Here is a 22,682-nt window from a genome sequence, read left to right on the forward strand (position 1 = left end):
CATACTTTCGCAATTTTCGCGTACTTGTTGGCCAGATCTTGGGTTTTTTGTGGCTTGGATCCCGTCGTAATGTGGTTCCACACCGAAGCAGTCAATTAAACCTGGTTGCGATTAATATTATGGAGGATAACGCCGGCTATGTCTGGGTTAGGTCTGGTATTTGCAATCATATGGCTCGTTCTTTCGCATTTTTCGCATACTTGTTGGCCAGATCCTGGGCTTTTTCTGGTTTGGATCACGTAGTAATATGGTACCACACTGAAACAGTCAATAGAAGCTGGTTCCGAATAGTATTTTAGAAGATAACGCTGGTTATGTCTGGGTTAGTTCTGGTATTTGCAACCATCTGGCTCATACTTTCGCGATTTCGCATACTTGTTGGCCAGGTCCTGGGTTTTTTCTGATTTGGATCCCGAAGTAATGAAATTCCACACCGAAACAGTCAATTAAACCTGGTTGCGATTAATATTTTAGAGGGTAATGCCGGTTATGTCACGGTTAGGTCTGGGATTTGCCGTCATCTGGATCGTATTTTCCCATTTTTCGCATACTTCTTGGCCAGATCCTGGCCTTTCTCCGGCTTGGACCACGTAGTAATATGGTACCACACTGAAACAGTCAATAGAAGCTGGTACCGAATAGTATTTTAGAGGATAACGCTGGTTATGTCTGGGTTAGGTCTGGTATTTCCCCTCATCTGGCTCGTACTTTCACATTTTACGCATACTTGTTGGCCAGAACCTGGGGTTTTTCTGGTTTGGATCACGTAGTAATGCGGTACCACATCGAAACAGTCAATAGAAGCTGGTTCCGAATAGTATTTTAGAGGATAACGCTGGTTATGTCTGGTTTAGTTCTGGTATTTGCAACCATCTGGCTCATACTTCCGCGATTTCGCATACATGTTGGCCAGATCCTGGGTTTTTTCTGGTTTGGAGGCCCGTAGTAATGAGATACCACACCGAAACAGTCAATTAAACCTGGTTCCGAATAGTATTTTAGAAGATAACGCCGGTTATGTCTGGGTTAGTTCTGGTATTTGCAATCAACTGGAACATACTTTCGATTTTTTCGCATACTTGTTGGCCAGATCCTGGGTTTTTTATGGTTTGGATCCCGTAGTAGTGTGCTGCCACACTGAAACAGTCAATTAAACCTGGTTTCGATCCATATTACAGAGGATAACGCCGGTTATGACTCGGTAAGCTCTGGTATTTGCCCTCATCTGGCACGTACTTTCGCATTTTTCTGATACTTGTTGGCCTGATGCTAGCCTTTTTCTGGCTTGGACCACGCAGTAATGTTGTACCACACTGAAACAGTCAATTAAAACTGGTTGGGGTTGAACTTCTTAGTGGAGGACGCCGGTTTTGCCTGGGTTAGGTCTGGTATTTCCCATCATCTAGCACATGCTTTCTCATTTTTCGCATATTTGTTGGCCAGATCTTGGGTTTTTTGTGGTTTGGATCCCGTCGTAATGCGGTACCACACCGAAACAGTCAATTAAACCTGCTAGCGATTAATATTTTAGAGAATAACGACGGTTATGTCTCGGTTAGGTCTGGTATTTGCAATCATCTCGCTCATACCTTCGCGTTTTTCGCTTACTTGTTGGCCAGATCCTGGGTTTTTTCTGGTTTGGATCCCGTAGTAATGCGGTTCCACACCGAAACAGTCAATTAAACCTGGTTGCGATTAATATTTTAGAGGATAACGACGGTAATGTCTCGGTTAGGTCTGGTATTTGCAATCATCTCGCTCATACCCTCGCGTTTTTCGCATACTTGTTGGCCAGATCCTGGGCTTTTTCTGGTTTGGATCTGGTAGCGATGTGGTACCACACTGAAACGGTCAATAAAATCTGGTTCCGATTAGTATTTTAGAGGATAACGCTGGTTATGTCTGGGTTAGTACTGGTATTTGCAATCAGCTGGCTCATACTTTCGCGTTTTTCGCCTACTTGTTGGCAAGGTCCTGGGCTTTTTCTGGCTTGGATCACGTAGTAATGCGGTACCACACCGGAACAGTCAATTAAACCTGGTTGCGATAAACATTTTAGAGGATAACGCCGTTTATGTCTCGACTAGGTCTGGGAACTGCCCCCATCTGGCTCGTACCTTCGCGTTTTTCGCATACTTGTTGGGGAGATCCTGGGCTTTTTCTGGTTTGGATCCCGTAGTGATGTGGCTCCACACCGAAACAGTCAATTAAACCTGGTTGCGATTAATATTTCAGAGGACAACGCCGGTTATGTCTCGGCTAGGTCTGGGAACTGCCCTCATCTGGCTCGTACCTTCGCGTTTTTCGCCTACTTGTTGGCAAGGTCCTGGGCTTTTTCTGGCTTGGATCACGTAGTAATGCTGTACCACACCGAAACAGTCAATTGAACCTGGTTGCGATTAATATTTTAGAGGATAACGACGGTAATGTCTCGGTTAGGTCTGGTATTTGCAACCATCTCGCTCATACCCTCGCGTTTTTCGCATACTTGTGGGCCAGATCCTGAGTTTTTCACTGGTTTGGATCTCGTAGTAATGTGGTATCAGAATGAAACAGTCAACTAAACCTCGATTCGACCAATATTTTAGAGGATAACACGGTTCAGGTTGGTGTTAGGCCTGGTATTTGGAATCATCTGGCACATACTTCCGCATTTTTCGCATTCTTGTTGACAAGATTCTACACTTTTTCTGGTTGGGATTATGTCGTAACGTGGTACCACACTGAAACAGTCAATAAAACCTGACCTGGATAAATATTTCAAAGTATAACACCCGTTGGGTCCCGTTTATGTCTGGGATTTGCCCTTATCTGTCTCATACTTTCGCATTGTTCGCGTACTTGTTGGCCAGATCCTGAGCTTTTTCTAGATTGGATCACGTAGTAATTTGGTATCAGACTGAAACAGTCAATTCATCTTGGTTTCGATCAATATTTTAGAGGATAACACCGTTTAGGTTTGCGTTAGGTCTGGTATTTGCAATCATCTGGTTCATGCTTTCGCATTCTTCGCACATTTGTTGGCCAGATACTGGGCTTGTTCTGGTTTGGATCACGTAGTCATGTGGTACCATACTGAAACAGTCAATTAAACCTGGATTCGATGAACATTTTAGAGGATAACATGGGTTAGGTCTGAGTTAGGTCTGGTATTTGCTATCATATGGGTCATACTTTCGAATTCTTCCCATACTTGTTCGCCAGATCCTGTGTTTTTTTCTGGTTTGGATCGCGTAGTAATGTGGTACCAGACTGAAACAGTCAATTCAACATGGTCTCGATTAATATTTTAGAGGATAACACCGCTTAGGTTTGTGTTAGGTCTGGAATTTGCAATCATCTGGCTCATACTTTCGCATTTCTCGCATGCTTGTTGACAAGATTCTAGACTTTTTCTGGTTGGGATTATGTAGTAATGTGGTACTACACTGAAACAGTCAATTGAACCTGACCTCGATCAACGCTTTAAAGTATAACACTGGTTGGGTCTCGCTTGGGTCTGGGATTTGCCCTCATCTGGCCTATACTTTCGCAATCTTCGCACACTTGTTGGCCAGATCCTGGGGTTTTTCTGGTTTGGATCACGTAGTAATGAGGTAAGACACTGAAACAGTCAATTAAACCCGGTTCCGGTCAGTATTTTAGAGAATAACAACTGCTAGGTCTGGGTTTGGTTTGGTATTTACCCTCTTCTGGCTCATACTTTCGCATTCTTCGCATACTTGTCGGCCAGATCCTGTGCTTTTTGTGGGCTTGTTCTGCTTTGGATAACGTAGTCATCTGGTACCAGACTGAAACTGTCAATGAAACCTGTTTTCGATGAATATTTTAGAGGATAACACCGTTTAGGTTTGTGTTAGGTCTGGAATTTGCAATCATCTGGCTCATGCTTTCGCATTCTTCGCGCACTCGTTGGCCAGATCCTGGGCTTGTTCTGGTTTGGATCCCGTAGTAATGTGGTTCCACACAGAAACAGTGAATTAAACCTGGTTGCGATTAATATTTTAGAGGATAACACCGGTTATGTCTGGGTTAGGTCTGGTATTTGCCCTCTTCTGGCTCGTACTTTCGCATTTTTCGCATACTTGTTGGCCAGATCCTGGCTATTTTCTGGCTTGGACCACGCACTAATGTGGTACCACACTAAAACAGTCAATTAATCCTGGTTCCGATTAATATTTTAGAGGATAACGCAGGTTATGTCTCGGTTAGGTCTGGGACTTGCCCTCATCTGGCTTGTACTTTCGCATTTTTCGCATACTTGTTGGCCAGATCCTCGGCTTTTTCCGGTTTGTATCCCGTAGTAATGTGGTAGCACATTGAAACAGTCAATTAAACCTGGTTGCGATTAATATTTTAGAGAATAACGACGGTTATGTCACGGTTAGGTCTGGTATTTGCAATCATCTCGCTCATACCTTCGCGTTTTTCGCATACTTGTTGGCCAGATCCTGGGTTTTATCTGGTTTGGACCCCGTTGTAATGCGGTTCCACACCGAAACAGTCAATTAAACCTGGTTGGGGTTAAATTTCTTAGTGGAGGACGCCGGTTTTGCCTGGGTTAGGTCTGGTATTTCCCATCATCTAGCACATACTTTCTCATTTTTCGCATATTTGTTGGCCAGATCTTGGGTTTTATGTGGTCTGGATCCCGTAGTAGTGTGCTGCCACACTGAAACAGTCAATTAAACCTGGTTTCGATCCATATTACAGAGGATAACGCCGGTTATGACTCGGTAAGCTCTGGTATTTGCCCTCTTCTGGCACGTACTTTCGCATTTTTCGGATACTTGTTGGCCTGATGCTAGCCTTTTTCTGGCTTGGACCACGCAGTAATGTGGTACCACACTGAAACAGTCAATTAAACCTGGTTGGGGTTAAATTTCTTAGTGGAGGACGCCGGTTTTGCCTGGGTTAGGTCTGGTATTTCCCATCATCTAGCACATACTTTCTCATTTTTCGCATATTTGTTGGCCAGATCTTGGGTTTTATGTGGTTTGCATCCCGTCGTAATGCGCTACCACACCGAAACAGTCAATTAAACCTGGTTGCGATTAATATTTTAGAGAATAACGACGGTTATGTCACGGTTAGGTCTGGTATTTGCAATCATCTCGCTCATACCTTCGCGTTTTTCGCATACTTGTTGGCCAGATCCTGGGTTTTATCTGGTTTGGATCCCGTAGTAATGCGGTTCCACACCGAAACAGTCAATTAAACCTGGTTGCGATTAATATTTTAGAGAATAACGACGGATATGTCTCGGTTAGGTCTGGTATTTGCAATCATCTCGCTCATACCTTCGCGTTTTTCGCATACTTGTTGGCCAGATCCTGGGCTCCTTCTGGTTTGGTTCCCGTAGTAATGTGGTTCCACACAGAAACAGTCAATTAAACCTAGTTGCGATTAATATTTTAGAGGATAACGCAGGTTATGTCTCGGCTAGGTCTGGGAATTGCCCCGCATCTGGCTCGTACCTTCGCGTTTTTCGCCTACTTGTTGACAAGGGCCTGGGCTTTTTCTGGCTTGGATCACGTAGTAATGCGGTACCACACTGAAACAGCCAATTAAGCCTGGTTGCGATTAATATTTTAGAGAATAACGACGGTTATGTCTCGGTTAGGTCTGGTATTTGCAACCATCTCGCTCATACCTTCGCGTTTTTCGCATACTTGTTGGCCAGATCCTGGGCTTTTTCTGGTTTGGTTCCCGTAGTAATGTGGTTCCACACAGAAACAGTCAATTAAACCTAGTTGCGATTAATACCTTAGAGGATAACGCCGGTTATGTCTCGGTTATGTCTGGGATATGCCCCCTTCTGGCTCGTACCTTCGCGTTTTTCGCCTACTTGTTGGCAAGGTCCTGTGCTTTTTCTGGCTTGGATCACGTAGTAATGCGGTACCACACTGAAACAGCCAATTAAGCCTGGTTCCGATTAATATTTTAGAGGATAACGCCGGTTATGTCCGGGTTAGGTCTGGTATTTGCCCTCTTCAGGCTCGTACTTTCGCATTTTTCGCATACTTGTTGGCCAGATCCTCGGCTTTTTCTGGTTTGTATCCCGTAGTAATGTGGTAGCACATTGAAACAGTCAATTAAACCTGGTTGCGATTAATATTTTAGAGGATAACGCCGGTTATGTCTGGGTTAGTTCTGGTATTTGCAAACAACTGGAACATACTTTCGCATTTTTCGCATACTTGTTGGCCAGATCCTGGGTTTTTCTGGCTTGGACCACGTAGTAATGTGGTACCCACACTGAAACAGTCAATTAAACCTGGTTGCGATTAATATTTTAGTGGATAACGCCGGTTATGTCACGGTTAGGTCTGGGATTTGCCGTCATCTGGCTCTTATTTTCGTATTTTTCGCATACTTGTTGGCCAGATCCTGCCTTTCTCAGGCTTGAACCACGTAGTAATATGGTACCACACTGAAACTGTCAATAGAAGCTGGTACCGAATAGTATTATAGAGGATAACGCTGGTTATGTCTGGGTTAGTTCTGGTATTTGGAAACATCTGGGTCATACTTTCGCAATTTTCGCGTACTTGTTGGCCAGATCTTGGGTTTTTTGTGGTTTGGATCCCGTCGTAATGTGGTTCCACACCGAAGCAGCCAATTAAACCTGGTTGCGATTAATATTAATGGAGGATAACGCCGGCTATGGCTGGGTTAGGTCTGGTATTTGCAATCATCTGGCTCATACTTTCGCGTTTTTCGCATACTTGTTGGCCAGATCCTGGGCTTTTTCTGGCTTGGATCACGTAGTAATATGGTACCACACTGAAACAGTCAATAGAAGCTGGTTGCGAATAGTATTTTAGAAGATAACGCTGGTTATGTCTGGGTCAGTTCTGGTATTTGCAACCATCTGGCTCGTACTTTCGCATTTTTCACATACTTGTTGGCCAGATCCTGGCCTTTTTTTGGCTTGGACCACGTAGTAATGAGGTACCACACTGAAACAGTCAATTAAACCTGGTTCCGATTAGTATTTTAGAGGATGACGCTGTTTATGTCTGGGTTAGGTCGGATGTTTGCCCTCATCTGGCTCGTTCCACCGCATTTTTCGCATACTTGTTGGCAAGGTCCTGGGCTTTTTCTGGCTTGGATCACGTAGTAATGCGGTACCACACTGAAACAGCCAATTAAGCCTGGTTGCGATTAATATTTTAGAGAATAACGACGGTTATGTCTCGGTTAGGTCTGGTATTTGCAACCATCTCGCTCATACCTTCGCGTTTTTCGCATACTTGTTGCCCAGATCCTGGGCTTTTTCTGGTTTGGATCACGTAGGAATATGGTACCACACTGAAACAGTCAATAAAAGCTGGTCCCGATTAGTATTTTAGAGGATGACGCTGTTTATGTCTGGGTTAGGTCGGATGTTTGCCCTCATCTGGCTCGTTCTTTCGCATTTTTCGCATACTTGTTGGCCAGATCCTGGGCTTTTTCTGGTTTGGATCACGTAGTAATATGGTACCACACTGAAGCAGTCAATAGAAGCTGGTTCCGAATAGTATCTTAGAAGATAACGCTGGTTATGTCTGGGTTAGTTCTGGTATTTGCAACCATCTGGCTCATACTTTCGCGATTTCGCATACTTGTTGGCCAGATCCTGGGTTTTTTCTGGTTTGGATCCCGAAGTAATGAAATTCCACACCGAAACAGTCAATTAAACGTGGTTGCGATTAATATTTTGGAGGATAACGCCGGTTATGTCACGGTTAGGTCTGGGATTTGCCCTCATCTGGCTCGCACTTTCGCATTTTACGCATACTTGTTGACCAGATCCTGGGCTTTTTCTGGTTTGAATAACGTAGTAATGCGGTACCACACCCAAGCAGTCAATTAAACCTGGTTGCGATTAATATTTTAGAGGATAACGCTGGTTATGTCTGGGTTAGGTCTGGTACTTGCCCTCATCTGGCTCGTACTTTCGTATTTTTCGCATACTTGTTTGCCAGATCCTGGGCTTTTTCTGGTTTGGATCACGTAGTAATATGGTACCACACCGAAAAACTCAGTAGAAGCTGGTTCCGAGTAGTATTTTAGAGGATAACGCTGGTTATGTCTGGGTTAGTTCTGGTATTTGCAACCATCTGGCTCATGCTTTCGCGATTTCGCATACTTCTTGGCCAGAACCTGGCCTGTTTCTGGCTCGGACCACGTAGTAATGAGGTACCACACTGAAGCAGTCAATTAAACCTGGTTCCGATTAATATTTTGGAGGATAACGCTGGTTATGTTTGGGTTAGTTCTGGTATTTGCAATCATCTGGCTCGTACTTTCGTATTTTTCGCATACTTGTTGCCCAGATCCTGGGCTTTTTCTGGTTTGGATCACGTAGGAATATGGTACCACACTGAAACAGTCAATAAAAGCTGGTCCCGATTAGTATTTTAGAGGATGACGCTGTTTATGTCTGGGTTAGGTCGGATGTTTGCCCTCATCTGGCTCGTTCTTTCGCATTTTTCGCATACTTGTTGGCCAGATCCTGGGCTTTTTCTGGTTTGGATCACGTAGTAATATGGTACCACACTGAAGCAGTCAATAGAAGCTGGTTCCGAATAGTATTTTAGAAGATAACGCTGGTTATGTCTGGGTTAGTTCTGGTATTTGCAACCATCTGGCTCATACTTTCGCGATTTCGCATACTTGTTGGCCAGATCCTGGGTTTTTTCTGGTTTGGATCCCGAAGTAATGAAATTCCACACCGAAACAGTCAATTAAACGTGGTTGCGATTAATATTTTGGAGGATAATGCTGGTTATGTATCGGTTAGGTCTGGTATTTGCAATCATCTGGCTCGTTCTTTCGCATTTTTCGCATACTTGTTGGCCAGATCCTGGCATTTTTCTGGCTTGGACCACGTAGTAATTTGGTACCACACTGAAACAGTCAATTAAACCTGGTTTCGATATATATTTTAGAGGATAACGCCGGTTATGTCACGGTTAGGTCTGGGATTTGCCCTCATCTGGCTCGTACATTTGCATTTTTCGCCTACTTGTTGGCAAGATCCTGGGCTTTCTCTGGTCTGGATCACGTAGTAATGCGGTACCACACCGAAGCAGTCAATTAAACCTGGTTGCGATTAATATTTTAGTGGATAACGCCGGTTATGTCACGGTTAGTTCTGGGATTTGCCGTCATCTGGATCGTATTTTCCCATTTTTCGCATACTTCTTGGCCAGATCCTGGCCTTTCTCTGGCTTGGACCACGTAGTAATATGGTACCACACTGAAACAGTCAATAGAAGCTGGTACCGAATAGTATTTTAGAGGATAACGCTGGTTATGTCTGGGTTAGGTCAGGTATTTCCCCTCATCTGGCTCGTACTTTCACATTTCTCGCATACTTGTTGGCCAGATCCTGGGGTTTTTCTGGTTTGGATCACGTAGTAATGTGGTACCACACTGAAACAGTCAATAAAAGCTGGTCCCAATTAGTATCTTAGAGGATAACGCTGGTTATGTCCGGGTTAGGTCGGGTATTTGCCCTCATCTGGCTCGTACTTTCGTATTTTTCGCATACTTGTTGGCCAGATCCTGGGCTTTTTCTGGTTTGGAGCACGTAGTAATATGGTACCACATCGAAACAGTCAATAGAAGCTGGTTCCGAATAGTATTTTAAAGGATAACGCTGGTTATGTCTGGGTTAGTTCTGGTATTTGCAACCATCTGGCTCATACTTCCGCGATTTGGCATACTTGTTGGCCAGATCCTGGGTTTTATCTGGTTTGGATCCCGTAGTAATGCGGTTCCACACCGAAACAGTCAATTAAACCTGGTTGCGATTAATATTTTAGAGAATAACGACGGATATGTCTCGGTTAGGTCTGGTATTTGCAATCATCTCGCTCATACCTTCGCGTTTTTCGCATACTTGTTGGCCAGATCCTGGGCTTTTTCTGGTTTGGTTCCCGTAGTAATGTGGTTCCACACAGAAACAGTCAATTAAACCTAGTTGCGATTAATATTTTAGAGGATAACGCAGGTTATGTCTCGGCTAGGTCTGGGAATTGCCCCGCATCTGGCTCGTACCTTCGCGTTTTTCGCCTACTTGTTGGCAAGGGCCTGGGCTTTTTCTGGCTTGGATCACGTAGTAATGCGGTACCACACTGAAACAGCCAATTAAGCCTGGTTGCGATTAATATTTTAGAGAATAACGACGGTTATGTCTCGGTTAGGTCTGGTATTTGCAACCATCTCGCTCATACCTTCGCGTTTTTCGCATACTTGTTGGCCAGATCCTGGGCTTTTTCTGGTTTGGTTCCCGTAGTAATGTGGTTCCACACAGAAACAGTCAATTAAACCTAGTTGCGATTAATACCTTAGAGGATAACGCCGGTTATGTCTCGGTTATGTCTGGGATATGCCCCCTTCTGGCTCGTACCTTTCGCGTTTTTCGCCTACTTGTTGGCAAGGTCCTGTGCTTTTTCTGGCTTGGATACCGTAGTAATGCGGTACCACACTGAAACAGCCAATTAAGCCTGGTTCCGATTAATATTTTAGAGGATAACGCCGGTTATGTCCGGGTTAGGTCTGGTATTTGCCCTCTTCAGGCTCGTACTTTCGCATTTTTCGCATACTTGTTGGCCAGATCCTCGGCTTTTTCTGGTTTGTATCCCGTAGTAATGTGGTAGCACATTGAAACAGTCAATTAAACCTGGTTGCGATTAATATTTTAGAGGATAACGCCGGTTATGTCTGGGTTAGTTCTGGTATTTGCAAACAACTGGAACATACTTTCGCATTTTTCGCATACTTGTTGGCCAGATCCTGGGTTTTTCTGGCTTGGACCACGTAGTAATGTGGTACCCACACTGAAACAGTCAATTAAACCTGGTTGCGATTAATATTTTAGTGGATAACGCCGGTTATGTCACGGTTAGGTCTGGGATTTGCCGTCATCTGGCTCTTATTTTCGCGATTTCGCATACTTGTTGGCCAGATCCTGGGTTTTTTCTGGTTTGGATCCCGAAGTAATGAAATTCCACACCGAAACAGTCAATTAAACGTGGTTGCGATTAATATTTTGGAGGATAATGCTGGTTATGTATCGGTTAGGTCTGGTATTTGCAATCATCTGGCTCGTTCTTTCGCATTTTTCGCATACTTGTTGGCCAGATCCTGGCATTTTTCTGGCTTGGACCACGTAGTAATTTGGTACCACACTGAAACAGTCAATTAAACCTGGTTTCGATATATATTTTAGAGGATAACGCCGGTTATGTCACGGTTAGGTCTGGGATTTGCCCTCATCTGGCTCGTACATTTGCATTTTTCGCCTACTTGTTGGCAAGATCCTGGGCTTTCTCTGGTTTGGATCACGTAGTAATGCGGTACCACACCGAAGCAGTCAATTAAACCTGGTTGCGATTAATATTTTAGTGGATAACGCCGGTTATGTCACGGTTAGTTCTGGGATTTGCCGTCATCTGGATCGTATTTTCCCATTTTTCGCATACTTCTTGGCCAGATCCTGGCCTTTCTCTGGCTTGGACCACGTAGTAATATGGTACCACACTGAAACAGTCAATAGAAGCTGGTACCGAATAGTATTTTAGAGGATAACGCTGGTTATGTCTGGGTTAGGTCAGGTATTTCCCCTCATCTGGCTCGTACTTTCACATTTCTCGCATACTTGTTGGCCAGATCCTGGGGTTTTTCTGGTTTGGATCACGTAGTAATGTGGTACCACACTGAAACAGTCAATAAAAGCTGGTCCCAATTAGTATCTTAGAGGATAACGCTGGTTATGTCCGGGTTAGGTCGGGTATTTGCCCTCATCTGGCTCGTACTTTCGTATTTTTCGCATACTTGTTGGCCAGATCCTGGGCTTTTTCTGGTTTGGAGCACGTAGTAATATGGTACCACATCGAAACAGTCAATAGAAGCTGGTTCCGAATAGTATTTTAAAGGATAACGCTGGTTATGTCTGGGTTAGTTCTGGTATTTGCAACCATCTGGCTCATACTTCCGCGATTTGGCATACTTGTTGGCCAGATCCTGGGTTTTTTCTGGTTTGGAGGCCCGTAGTAATGAGATTCCACACCGAAACAGTCAATTAAACCTGGTTCCGAATAGTATTTTAGAAGATAACGCCGGTTATGTCTGGGTTAGTTCTGGTATTTGCAATCAACTGGAACATACTTTCGATTTTTTCGCATACTTGTTGGCCAGATCCTGGGTTTTTTATGGTTTGGATCCCGTAGTAGTGTGCTGCCACACTGAAACAGTCAATTAAACCTGGTTTCGATCCATATTACAGAGGATAACGCCGGTTATGACACGGTAAGCTCTGGTATTTGCCCTCATCTGGCACGTACTTTCGCATTTTTCTGATACTTGTTGGCCTGATGCTAGCCTTTTTCTGGCTTGGACCACGCAGTAATGTGGTACCACACTGAAACAGTCAATTAAAACTGGTTGGGGTTAAATTTCTTAGTGGAGGACGCCGGTCTTGCCTGGGTTAGGTCTGGTATTTCCCATCATCTAGCACATACCTTCTCATTTTTCGCATATTTGTTGGCCAGATCTTGGGTTTTTTGTGGTTTGGATCCCGTCGTAATGCGGTACCACACCGAAACAGTCAATTAAACCTGGTTGCGATTAATATTTTAGAGAATAACGACGGTTATGTCTCGGTTAGGTCTGGTATTTGCAATCATCTCGCTCATACCTTCGCGTTTTTCGCTTACTTGTTGGCCAGATCCTGGGTTTTTTCTGGTTTGGATCCCGTAGTAATGCGGTTCCACACCGAAACAGTCAATTAAACCTGGTTGCGATTAATATTTTAGAGGATAACGACGGTAATGTCTCGGTTAGGTCTGGTATTTGCAATCATCTCGCTCATACCCTCGCGTTTTTCGCATACTTGTTGGCCAGATCCTGGGCTTTTTCTGGTTTGGATCTGGTAGCGATGTGGTACCACACTGAAACGGTCAATAAAATCTGGTTCCGTTTAGTATTTTAGAGGATAACGCTGGTTATGTCTGGGTTAGTACTGGTATTTGCAATCAGCTGGCTCATACTTTCGCGTTTTTCGCCAACTTGTTGGCAAGGTCCTGGGCTTTTTCTCGCTTGGATCACGTAGTAATGCGGTACCACACCGGAACAGTCAATTAAACCTGGTTGCGATTAACATTTTAGAGGATAACGCCGTTTATGTCTCGACTAGGTCTGGGAACTGCCCCCATCTGGCTCGTACCTTCGCGTTTTTCGCCTACTTGTTGGGGGGATCCTGGGCTTCTTCTGGTTTGGATCCCGTAGTGATGTGGCTCCACACCGAAACAGTCAATTAAACCTGGTTGCGATTAATATTTTAGAGGATAACACCGTTTAGGTTTGTGTTAGGTCTGGAATTTGCAATCATCTGGCTCATGCTTTCGCATTCTTCGCACACTCGTTGGCCAGATCCTGGGCTTGTTCTGGTTTGGATCCCGTAGTAATGTGGTTCCACACAGAAACAGTGAATTAAACCTGGTTGCGATTAATATTTTAGAGGATAACACCGGTTATGTCTGGGTTAGGTCTGGCATTTGCCCTCTTCTGGCTCGTAGTTTCGCATTTTTCGCATACTTGTTGGCCAGATCCTGGCCATTTTCTGGCTTGGACCACGCACTAATGTGGTGCCACACCGAAACAGTCAATTAAACCTGGTTGCGATTATTATTTTAGAGGATAACGCCGGTTATGTCTCGGCTAGGTCTGGGAACTGCCCTCATCTGGCTCGTACCTTCGCGTTTTTCGCCTACTTGTTGGCAAGGTCCTGGGCTTTTTCTGGCTTGGATCACGTAGTAATGCTGTACCACACCGAAACAGTCAATTGAACCTGGTTGCGATTAATATTTTAGAGGATAACGACGGTAATGTCTCGGTTAGGTCTGGTATTTGCAACCATCTCGCTCATACCCTCGCGTTTTTCGCATACTTGTGGGCCAGATCCTGAGTTTTTCACTGGTTTGGATCTCGTAGTAATGTGGTATCAGAATGAAACAGTCAACTAAACCTCGATTCGACCAATATTTTAGAGGATAACACGGTTCAGGTTGGTGTTAGGCCTGGTATTTGGAATCATCTGGCACATACTTCCGCATTTTTCGCATTCTTGTTGACAAGATTCTACACTTTTTCTGGTTGGGATTATGTCGTAACGTGGTACCACACTGAAACAGTCAATAAAACCTGACCTGGATAAATATTTCAAAGTATAACACCCGTTGGGTCCCGTTTATGTCTGGGATTTGCCCTTATCTGTCTCATACTTTCGCATTGTTCGCGTACTTGTTGGCCAGATCCTGAGCTTTTTCTAGATTGGATCACGTAGTAATTTGGTATCAGACTGAAACAGTCAATTCATCTTGGTTTCGATCAATATTTTAGAGGATAACACCGTTTAGGTTTGCGTTAGGTCTGGTATTTGCAATCATCTGGTTCATGCTTTCGCATTCTTCGCACATTTGTTGGCCAGATACTGGGCTTGTTCTGGTTTGGATCACGTAGTCATGTGGTACCATACTGAAACAGTCAATTAAACCTGGATTCGATGAACATTTTAGAGGATAACATGGGTTAGGTCTGAGTTAGGTCTGGTATTTGCTATCATATGGGGCATACTTTCGAATTCTTCGCATACTTGTTCGCCAGATCCTGTGTTTTTTTCTGGTTTGGATCGCGTAGTAATGTGGTACCAGACTGAAACAGTCAATTCAACATGGTCTCGATTAATATTTTAGAGGATAACACCGCTTAGGTTTGTGTTAGGTCTGGAATTTGCAATCATCTGGCTCATACTTTCGCATTTCTCGCATGCTTGTTGACAAGATTCTAGACTTTTTCTGGTTGGGATTATGTAGTAATGTGGTACTACACTGAAACAGTCAATTAAACCTGACCTCGATCAACGCTTTAAAGTATAACACTGGTTGGGTCTCGCTTGGGTCTGGGATTTGCCCTCATCTGGCCTATACTTTCGCAATCTTCGCACACTTGTTGGCCAGATCCTGGGGTTTTTCTGGTTTGGATCACGTAGTAATGAGGTAAGACACTGAAACAGTCAATTAAACCCGGTTCCGGTCAGTATTTTAGAGAATAACAACTGCTAGGTCTGGGTTTGGTTTGGTATTTACCCTCTTCTGGCTCATACTTTCGCATTCTTCGCATACTTGTCGGCCAGACCCTGTGTTCTTTTCTGGTTTGTAACACGTAGTAATGTGGTACCAGAATGAAACAGCCAATTCAACTTGGTTTCGATTAATATTTAAGAGGATAACACCGTTTAGGTTTGTGTTAGGCCTGGGATTTGCCCTCATCTGTCTCATACTTTCGCATTGTTCGCATACTTGTTGGCCAGATCCTGTGCTTTTTGTGGGCTTGTTCTGCTTTGGATAACGTAGTCATCTGGTACCATACTGAAACTGTCAATGAAACCTGCTTTCGATGAATATTTTAGAGGATAACACCGTTTAGGTTTGTGTTAGGTCTGGAATTTGCAATCATCTGGCTCATGCTTTCGCATTCTTCGCACACTCGTTGGCCAGATCCTGGGCTTGTTCTGGTTTGGATCCCGTAGTAATGTGGTTCCACACAGAAACAGTGAATTAAACCTGGTTGCGATTAATATTTTAGAGGATAACACCGGTTATGTCTGGGTTAGGTCTGGCATTTGCCCTCTTCTGGCTCGTAGTTTCGCATTTTTCGCATACTTGTTGGCCAGATCCTGGCCATTTTCTGGCTTGGACCACGCACTAATGTGGTGCCACACCGAAACAGTCAATTAAACCTGGTTGCGATTATTATTTTAGAGGATAACGCCGGTTATGTCTCGGCTAGGTCTGGGAACTGCCCTCATCTGGCTCGTACCTTCGCGTTTTTCGCCTACTTGTTGGCAAGGTCCTGGGCTTTTTCTGGCTTGGATCACGTAGTAATGCTGTACCACACCGAAACAGTCAATTGAACCTGGTTGCGATTAATATTTTAGAGGATAACGACGGTAATGTCTCGGTTAGGTCTGGTATTTGCAACCATCTCGCTCATACCCTCGCGTTTTTCGCATACTTGTGGGCCAGATCCTGAGTTTTTCACTGGTTTGGATCTCGTAGTAATGTGGTATCAGAATGAAACAGTCAACTAAACCTCGATTCGACCAATATTTTAGAGGATAACACGGTTCAGGTTGGTGTTAGGCCTGGTATTTGGAATCATCTGGCACATACTACCGCATTTTTCGCATTCTTGTTGACAAGATTCTACACTTTTTCTGGTTGGGATTATGTCGTAACGTGGTACCACACTGAAACAGTCAATAAAACCTGACCTGGATAAATATTTCAAAGTATAACACCCGTTGGGTCCCGTTTATGTCTGGGATTTGCCCTTATCTGTCTCATACTTTCGCATTGTTCGCGTACTTGTTGGCCAGATCCTGTGTTTTTTTCTGGTTTGGATCGCGTAGTAATGTGGTACCAGACTGAAACAGTCAATTCAACATGGTCTCGATTAATATTTTAGAGGATAACACCGCTTAGGTTTGTGTTAGGTCTGGAATTTGCAATCATCTGGCTCATACTTTCGCATTTCTCGCATGCTTGTTGACAAGATTCTAGACTTTTTCTGGTTGGGATTATGTAGTAATGTGGTACTACACTGAAACAGTCAATTAAACCTGACCTCGATCAACGCTTTAAAGTATAACACTGGTTGGGTCTCGCTTGGGTCTGGGATTTGCCCTCATCTGGCCTATACTTTCGCAATCTTCGCACACTTGTTGGCCAGATCCTGGGGTTTTTCTGGTTTGGATCACGTAGTAATGAGGTAAGACACTGAAACAGTCAATTAAACCCGGTTCCGGTCAGTATTTTAGAGAATAACAACTGCTAGGTCTGGGTTTGGTTTGGTATTTACCCTCTTCTGGCTCATACTTTCGCATTCTTCGCATACTTGTCGGCCAGATCCTGTGTTCTTTTCTGGTTTGTAACACGTAGTAATGTGGTACCAGAATGAAACAGCCAATTCAACTTGGTTTCGATTAATATTTAAGAGGATAACACCGTTTAGGTTTGTGTTAGGCCTGGGATTTGCCCTCATCTGTCTCATACTTTCGCATTGTTCGCATACTTGTTGGCCAGATCCTGTGCTTTTTGTGGGCTTGTTCTGCTTTGGATAACGTAGTCATCTGGTACCATACTGAAACTGTCAATGAAACCTGTTTTCGATGAATATTTTAGAGGATAACACCGTTTAGGTTTGTGTTAGGTCTGGAATTTGCAATCATCTGGCTCATGCTTTCGCATTCTTCGCACACTCGTTGGCCAGATCCTGGGCTTGTTCTGGTTTGGATCCCGTAGTAATGTGGTTCCACACAGAAACAGTGAATTAAACCTGGTTGCGATTAATATTTTAGAGGATAACACCGGTTATGTCTGGGTTAGGTCTGGTATTTGCCCTCTTCTGGCTCGTAGTTTCGCATTTTTCGCATACTTGTTGGCCAGATCCTGGCCATGTTCTGGCTTGGACCACGCACTAATGTGGTGCCACACTAAAACAGTCAATTAATCCTGGTTCCGATTAATATTTTAGAGGATAACGCAGGTTATGTCTGGGTTAGTTCTGGTATTTGCAATCAACTGGAACATACTTTCGCTTTTTTCGCAAACTTGTTGGCCAGATCCTGGGTTTTTTATGGTTTGGATCCCGTAGTAATGTGGTTCCACACAGAAACAGTGAATTAAACCTGGTTGCGATTAATATTTTAGAGGATAACACCGGTTATGTCTGGGTTAGGTCTGGTATTTGCCCTCTTCTGGCTCGTACCTTCGCGTTTTTCGCCTACTTGTTGGGGGGATCCTGGGCTTTTTCTGGTTTGGATCCCGTAGTGATGTGGCTCCACACCGAAACAGTCAATTAAACCTGGTTGCGATTAATATTTTAGAGGATAACGCCGGTTATGTCTCGGCTAGGTCTGGGAACTGCCCTCATCTGGCTCGTACCTTCGCGTTTTTCGCCTACTTGTTGGCAAGGTCCTGGGCTTTTTCTGGCTTGGATCACGTAGTAATGCTGTACCACACCGAAACAGTCAATTGAACCTGGTTGCGATTAATATTTTAGAGGATAACGACGGTAATGTCTCGGTTAGGTCTGGTATTTGCAACCATCTCGCTCATACCCTCGCGTTTTTCGCATACTTGTGGGCCAGATCCTGAGTTTTTCACTGGTTTGGATCTCGTAGTAATGTGGTATCAGAATGAAACAGTCAACTAAACCTCGATTCGACCAATATTTTAGAGGATAACACGGTTCAGGTTGGTGTTAGGCCTGGTATTTGGAATCATCTGGCACATACTTCCGCATTTTTCGCATTCTTGTTGACAAGATTCTACACTTTTTCTGGTTGGGATTATGTCGTAACGTGGTACCACACTGAAACAGTCAATAAAACCTGACCTGGATAAATATTTCAAAGTATAACACCCGTTGGGTCCCGTTTATGTCTGGGATTTGCCCTTATCTGTCTCATACTTTCGCATTGTTCGCGTACTTGTTGGCCAGATCCTGAGCTTTTTCTAGATTGGATCACGTAGTAATTTGGTATCAGACTGAAACAGTCAATTCATCTTGGTTTCGATCAATATTTTAGAGGATAACACCGTTTAGGTTTGCGTTAGGTCTGGTATTTGCAATCATCTGGTTCATGCTTTCGCATTCTTCGCACATTTGTTGGCCAGATACTGGGCTTGTTCTGGTTTGGATCACGTAGTCATGTGGTACCATACTGAAACAGTCAATTAAACCTGGATTCGATGAACATTTTAGAGGATAACATGGGTTAGGTCTGAGTTAGGTCTGGTATTTGCTATCATATGGGGCATACTTTCGAATTCTTCGCATACTTGTTCGCCAGATCCTGTGTTTTTTTCTGGTTTGGATCGCGTAGTAATGTGGTACCAGGCTGAAACAGTCAATTCAACATGGTCTCGATTAATATTTTAGAGGATAACACCGCTTAGGTTTGTGTTAGGTCTGGAATTTGCAATCATCTGGCTCATACTTTCGCATTTCTCGCATGCTTGTTGACAAGATTCTAGACTTTTTCTGGTTGGGATTATGTAGTAATGTGGTACTACACTGAAACAGTCAATTAAACCTGACCTCGATCAACGCTTTAAAGTATAACACTGGTTGGGTCTCGCTTGGGTCTGGGATTTGCCCTCATCTGGCCTATACTTTCGCAATCTTCGCACACTTGTTGGCCAGATCCTGGGGTTTTTCTGGTTTGGATCACGTAGTAATGAGGTAAGACACTGAAACAGTCAATTAAACCCGGTTCCGGTCAGTATTTTAGAGAATAACAACTGCTAGGTCTGGGTTTGGTTTGGTATTTACCCTCTTCTGGCTCATACTTTCGCATTCTTCGCATACTTGTCGGCCAGATCCTGTGTTCTTTTCTGGTTTGTAACACGTAGTAATGTGGTACCAGAATGAAACAGCCAATTCAACTTGGTTTCGATTAATATTTAAGAGGATAACACCGTTTAGGTTTGTGTTAGGCCTGGGATTTGCCCTCATCTGTCTCATACTTTCGCATTGTTCGCATACTTGTTGGCCAGATCCTGTGCTTTTTGTGGGCTTGTTCTGCTTTGGATAACGTAGTCATCTGGTACCATACTGAAACTGTCAATGAAACCTGCTTTCGATGAATATTTTAGAGGATAACACCGTTTAGGTTTGTGTTAGGTCTGGAATTTGCAATCATCTGGCTCATGCTTTCGCATTCTTCGCACACTCGTTGGCCAGATCCTGGGCTTGTTCTGGTTTGGATCCCGTAGTAATGTGGTTCCACACAGAAACAGTGAATTAAACCTGGTTGCGATTAATATTTTAGAGGATAACACCGGTTATGTCTGGGTTAGGTCTGGCATTTGCCCTCTTCTGGCTCGTAGTTTCGCATTTTTCGCATACTTGTTGGCCAGATCCTGGCCATTTTCTGGCTTGGACCACGCACTAATGTGGTGCCACACCGAAACAGTCAATTAAACCTGGTTGCGATTATTATTTTAGAGGATAACGCCGGTTATGTCTCGGCTAGGTCTGGGAACTGCCCTCATCTGGCTCGTACCTTCGCGTTTTTCGCCTACTTGTTGGCAAGGTCCTGGGCTTTTTCTGGCTTGGATCACGTAGTAATGCTGTACCACACCGAAACAGTCAATTGAACCTGGTTGCGATTAATATTTTAGAGGATAACGACGGTAATGTCTCGGTTAGGTCTGGTATTTGCAACCATCTCGCTCATACCCTCGCGTTTTTCGCATACTTGTGGGCCAGATCCTGAGTTTTTCACTGGTTTGGATCTCGTAGTAATGTGGTATCAGAATGAAACAGTCAACTAAACCTCGATTCGACCAATATTTTAGAGGATAACACGGTTCAGGTTGGTGTTAGGCCTGGTATTTGGAATCATCTGGCACATACTTCCGCATTTTTCGCATTCTTGTTGACAAGATTCTACACTTTTTCTGGTTGGGATTATGTCGTAACGTGGTACCACACTGAAACAGTCAATAAAACCTGACCTGGATAAATATTTCAAAGTATAACACCCGTTGGGTCCCGTTTATGTCTGGGATTTGCCCTTATCTGTCTCATACTTTCGCATTGTTCGCGTACTTGTTGGCCAGATCCTGAGCTTTTTCTAGATTGGATCACGTAGTAATTTGGTATCAGACTGAAACAGTCAATTCATCTTGGTTTCGATCAATATTTTAGAGGATAACACCGTTTAGGTTTGCGTTAGGTCTGGTATTTGCAATCATCTGGTTCATGCTTTCGCATTCTTCGCACATTTGTTGGCCAGATACTGGGCTTGTTCTGGTTTGGATCACGTAGTCATGTGGTACCATACTGAAACAGTCAATTAAACCTGGATTCGATGAACATTTTAGAGGATAACATGGGTTAGGTCTGAGTTAGGTCTGGTATTTGCTATCATATGGGTCATACTTTCGAATTCTTCGCATACTTGTTCGCCAGATCCTGTGTTTTTTTCTGGTTTGGATCGCGTAGTAATGTGGTACCAGACTGAAACAGTCAATTCAACATGGTCTCGATTAATATTTTAGAGGATAACACCGCTTAGGTTTGTGTTAGGTCTGGAATTTGCAATCATCTGGCTCATACTTTCGCATTTCTCGCATGCTTGTTGACAAGATTCTAGACTTTTTCTGGTTGGGATTATGTAGTAATGTGGTACTACACTGAAACAGTCAATTAAACCTGACCTCGATCAACGCTTTAAAGTATAACACTGGTTGGGTCTCGCTTGGGTCTGGGATTTGCCCTCATCTGGCCTATACTTTCGCAATCTTCGCACACTTGTTGGCCAGATCCTGGGGTTTTTCTGGTTTGGATCACGTAGTAATGAGGTAAGACACTGAAACAGTCAATTAAACCCGGTTCCGGTCAGTATTTTAGAGAATAACAACTGCTAGGTCTGGGTTTGGTTTGGTATTTACCCACTTCTGGCTCATACTTTCGCATTCTTCGCATACTTGTCGGCCAGATCCTGTGTTCTTTTCTGGTTTGTAACACGTAGTAATGTGGTACCAGAATGAAACAGCCAATTCAACTTGGTTTCGATTAATATTTAAGAGGATAACACCGTTTAGGTTTGTGTTAGGCCTGGGATTTGCCCTCATCTGTCTCATACTTTCGCATTGTTCGCATACTTGTTGGCCAGATCCTGTGCTTTTTGTGGGCTTGTTCTGCTTTGGATAACGTAGTCATCTGGTACCATACTGAAACTGTCAATGAAACCTGTTTTCGATGAATATTTTAGAGGATAACACCGTTTAGGTTTGTGTTAGGTCTGGAATTTGCAATCATCTGGCTCATGCTTTCGCATTCTTCGCACACTCGTTGGCCAGATCCTGGGCTTGTTCTGGTTTGGATCCCGTAGTAATGTGGTTCCACACAGAAACAGTGAATTAAACCTGGTTGCGATTAATATTTTAGAGGATAACACCGGTTATGTCTGGGTTAGGTCTGGTATTTGCCCTCTTCTGGCTCGTAGTTTCGCATTTTTCGCATACTTGTTGGCCAGATCCTGGCCATTTTCTGGCTTGGACCACGCACTAATGTGGTGCCACACCGAAACAGTCAATTAAACCTGGTTGCGATTAATATTTTAGAGGATAACGCCGGTTATGTCTCGGCTAGGTCTGGGAACTGCCCTCATCTGGCTCGTACCTTCGCGTTTTTCGCCTACTTGTTGGCAAGGTCCTGGGCTTTTTCTGGCTTGGATCACGTAGTAATGCTGTACCACACCGAAACAGTCAATTGAACCTGGTTGCGATTAATATTTTAGAGGATAACGACGGTAATGTCTCGGTTAGGTCTGGTATTTGCAACCATCTCGCTCATACCCTCGCGTTTTTCGCATACTTGTGGGCCAGATCCTGAGTTTTTCACTGGTTTGGATCTCGTAGTAATGTGGTATCAGAATGAAACAGTCAACTAAACCTCGATTCGACCAATATTTTAGAGGATAACACGGTTCAGGTTGGTGTTAGGCCTGGTATTTGGAATCATCTGGCACATACTTCCGCATTTTTCGCATTCTTGTTGACAAGATTCTACACTTTTTCTGGTTGGGATTATGTCGTAACGTGGTACCACAC

This window comes from Colletes latitarsis, chromosome 1 (assembly GCF_051014445.1).
Source record: "Colletes latitarsis isolate SP2378_abdomen chromosome 1, iyColLati1, whole genome shotgun sequence".
Taxonomy (NCBI): Eukaryota; Metazoa; Arthropoda; class Insecta; order Hymenoptera; family Colletidae; genus Colletes; species Colletes latitarsis.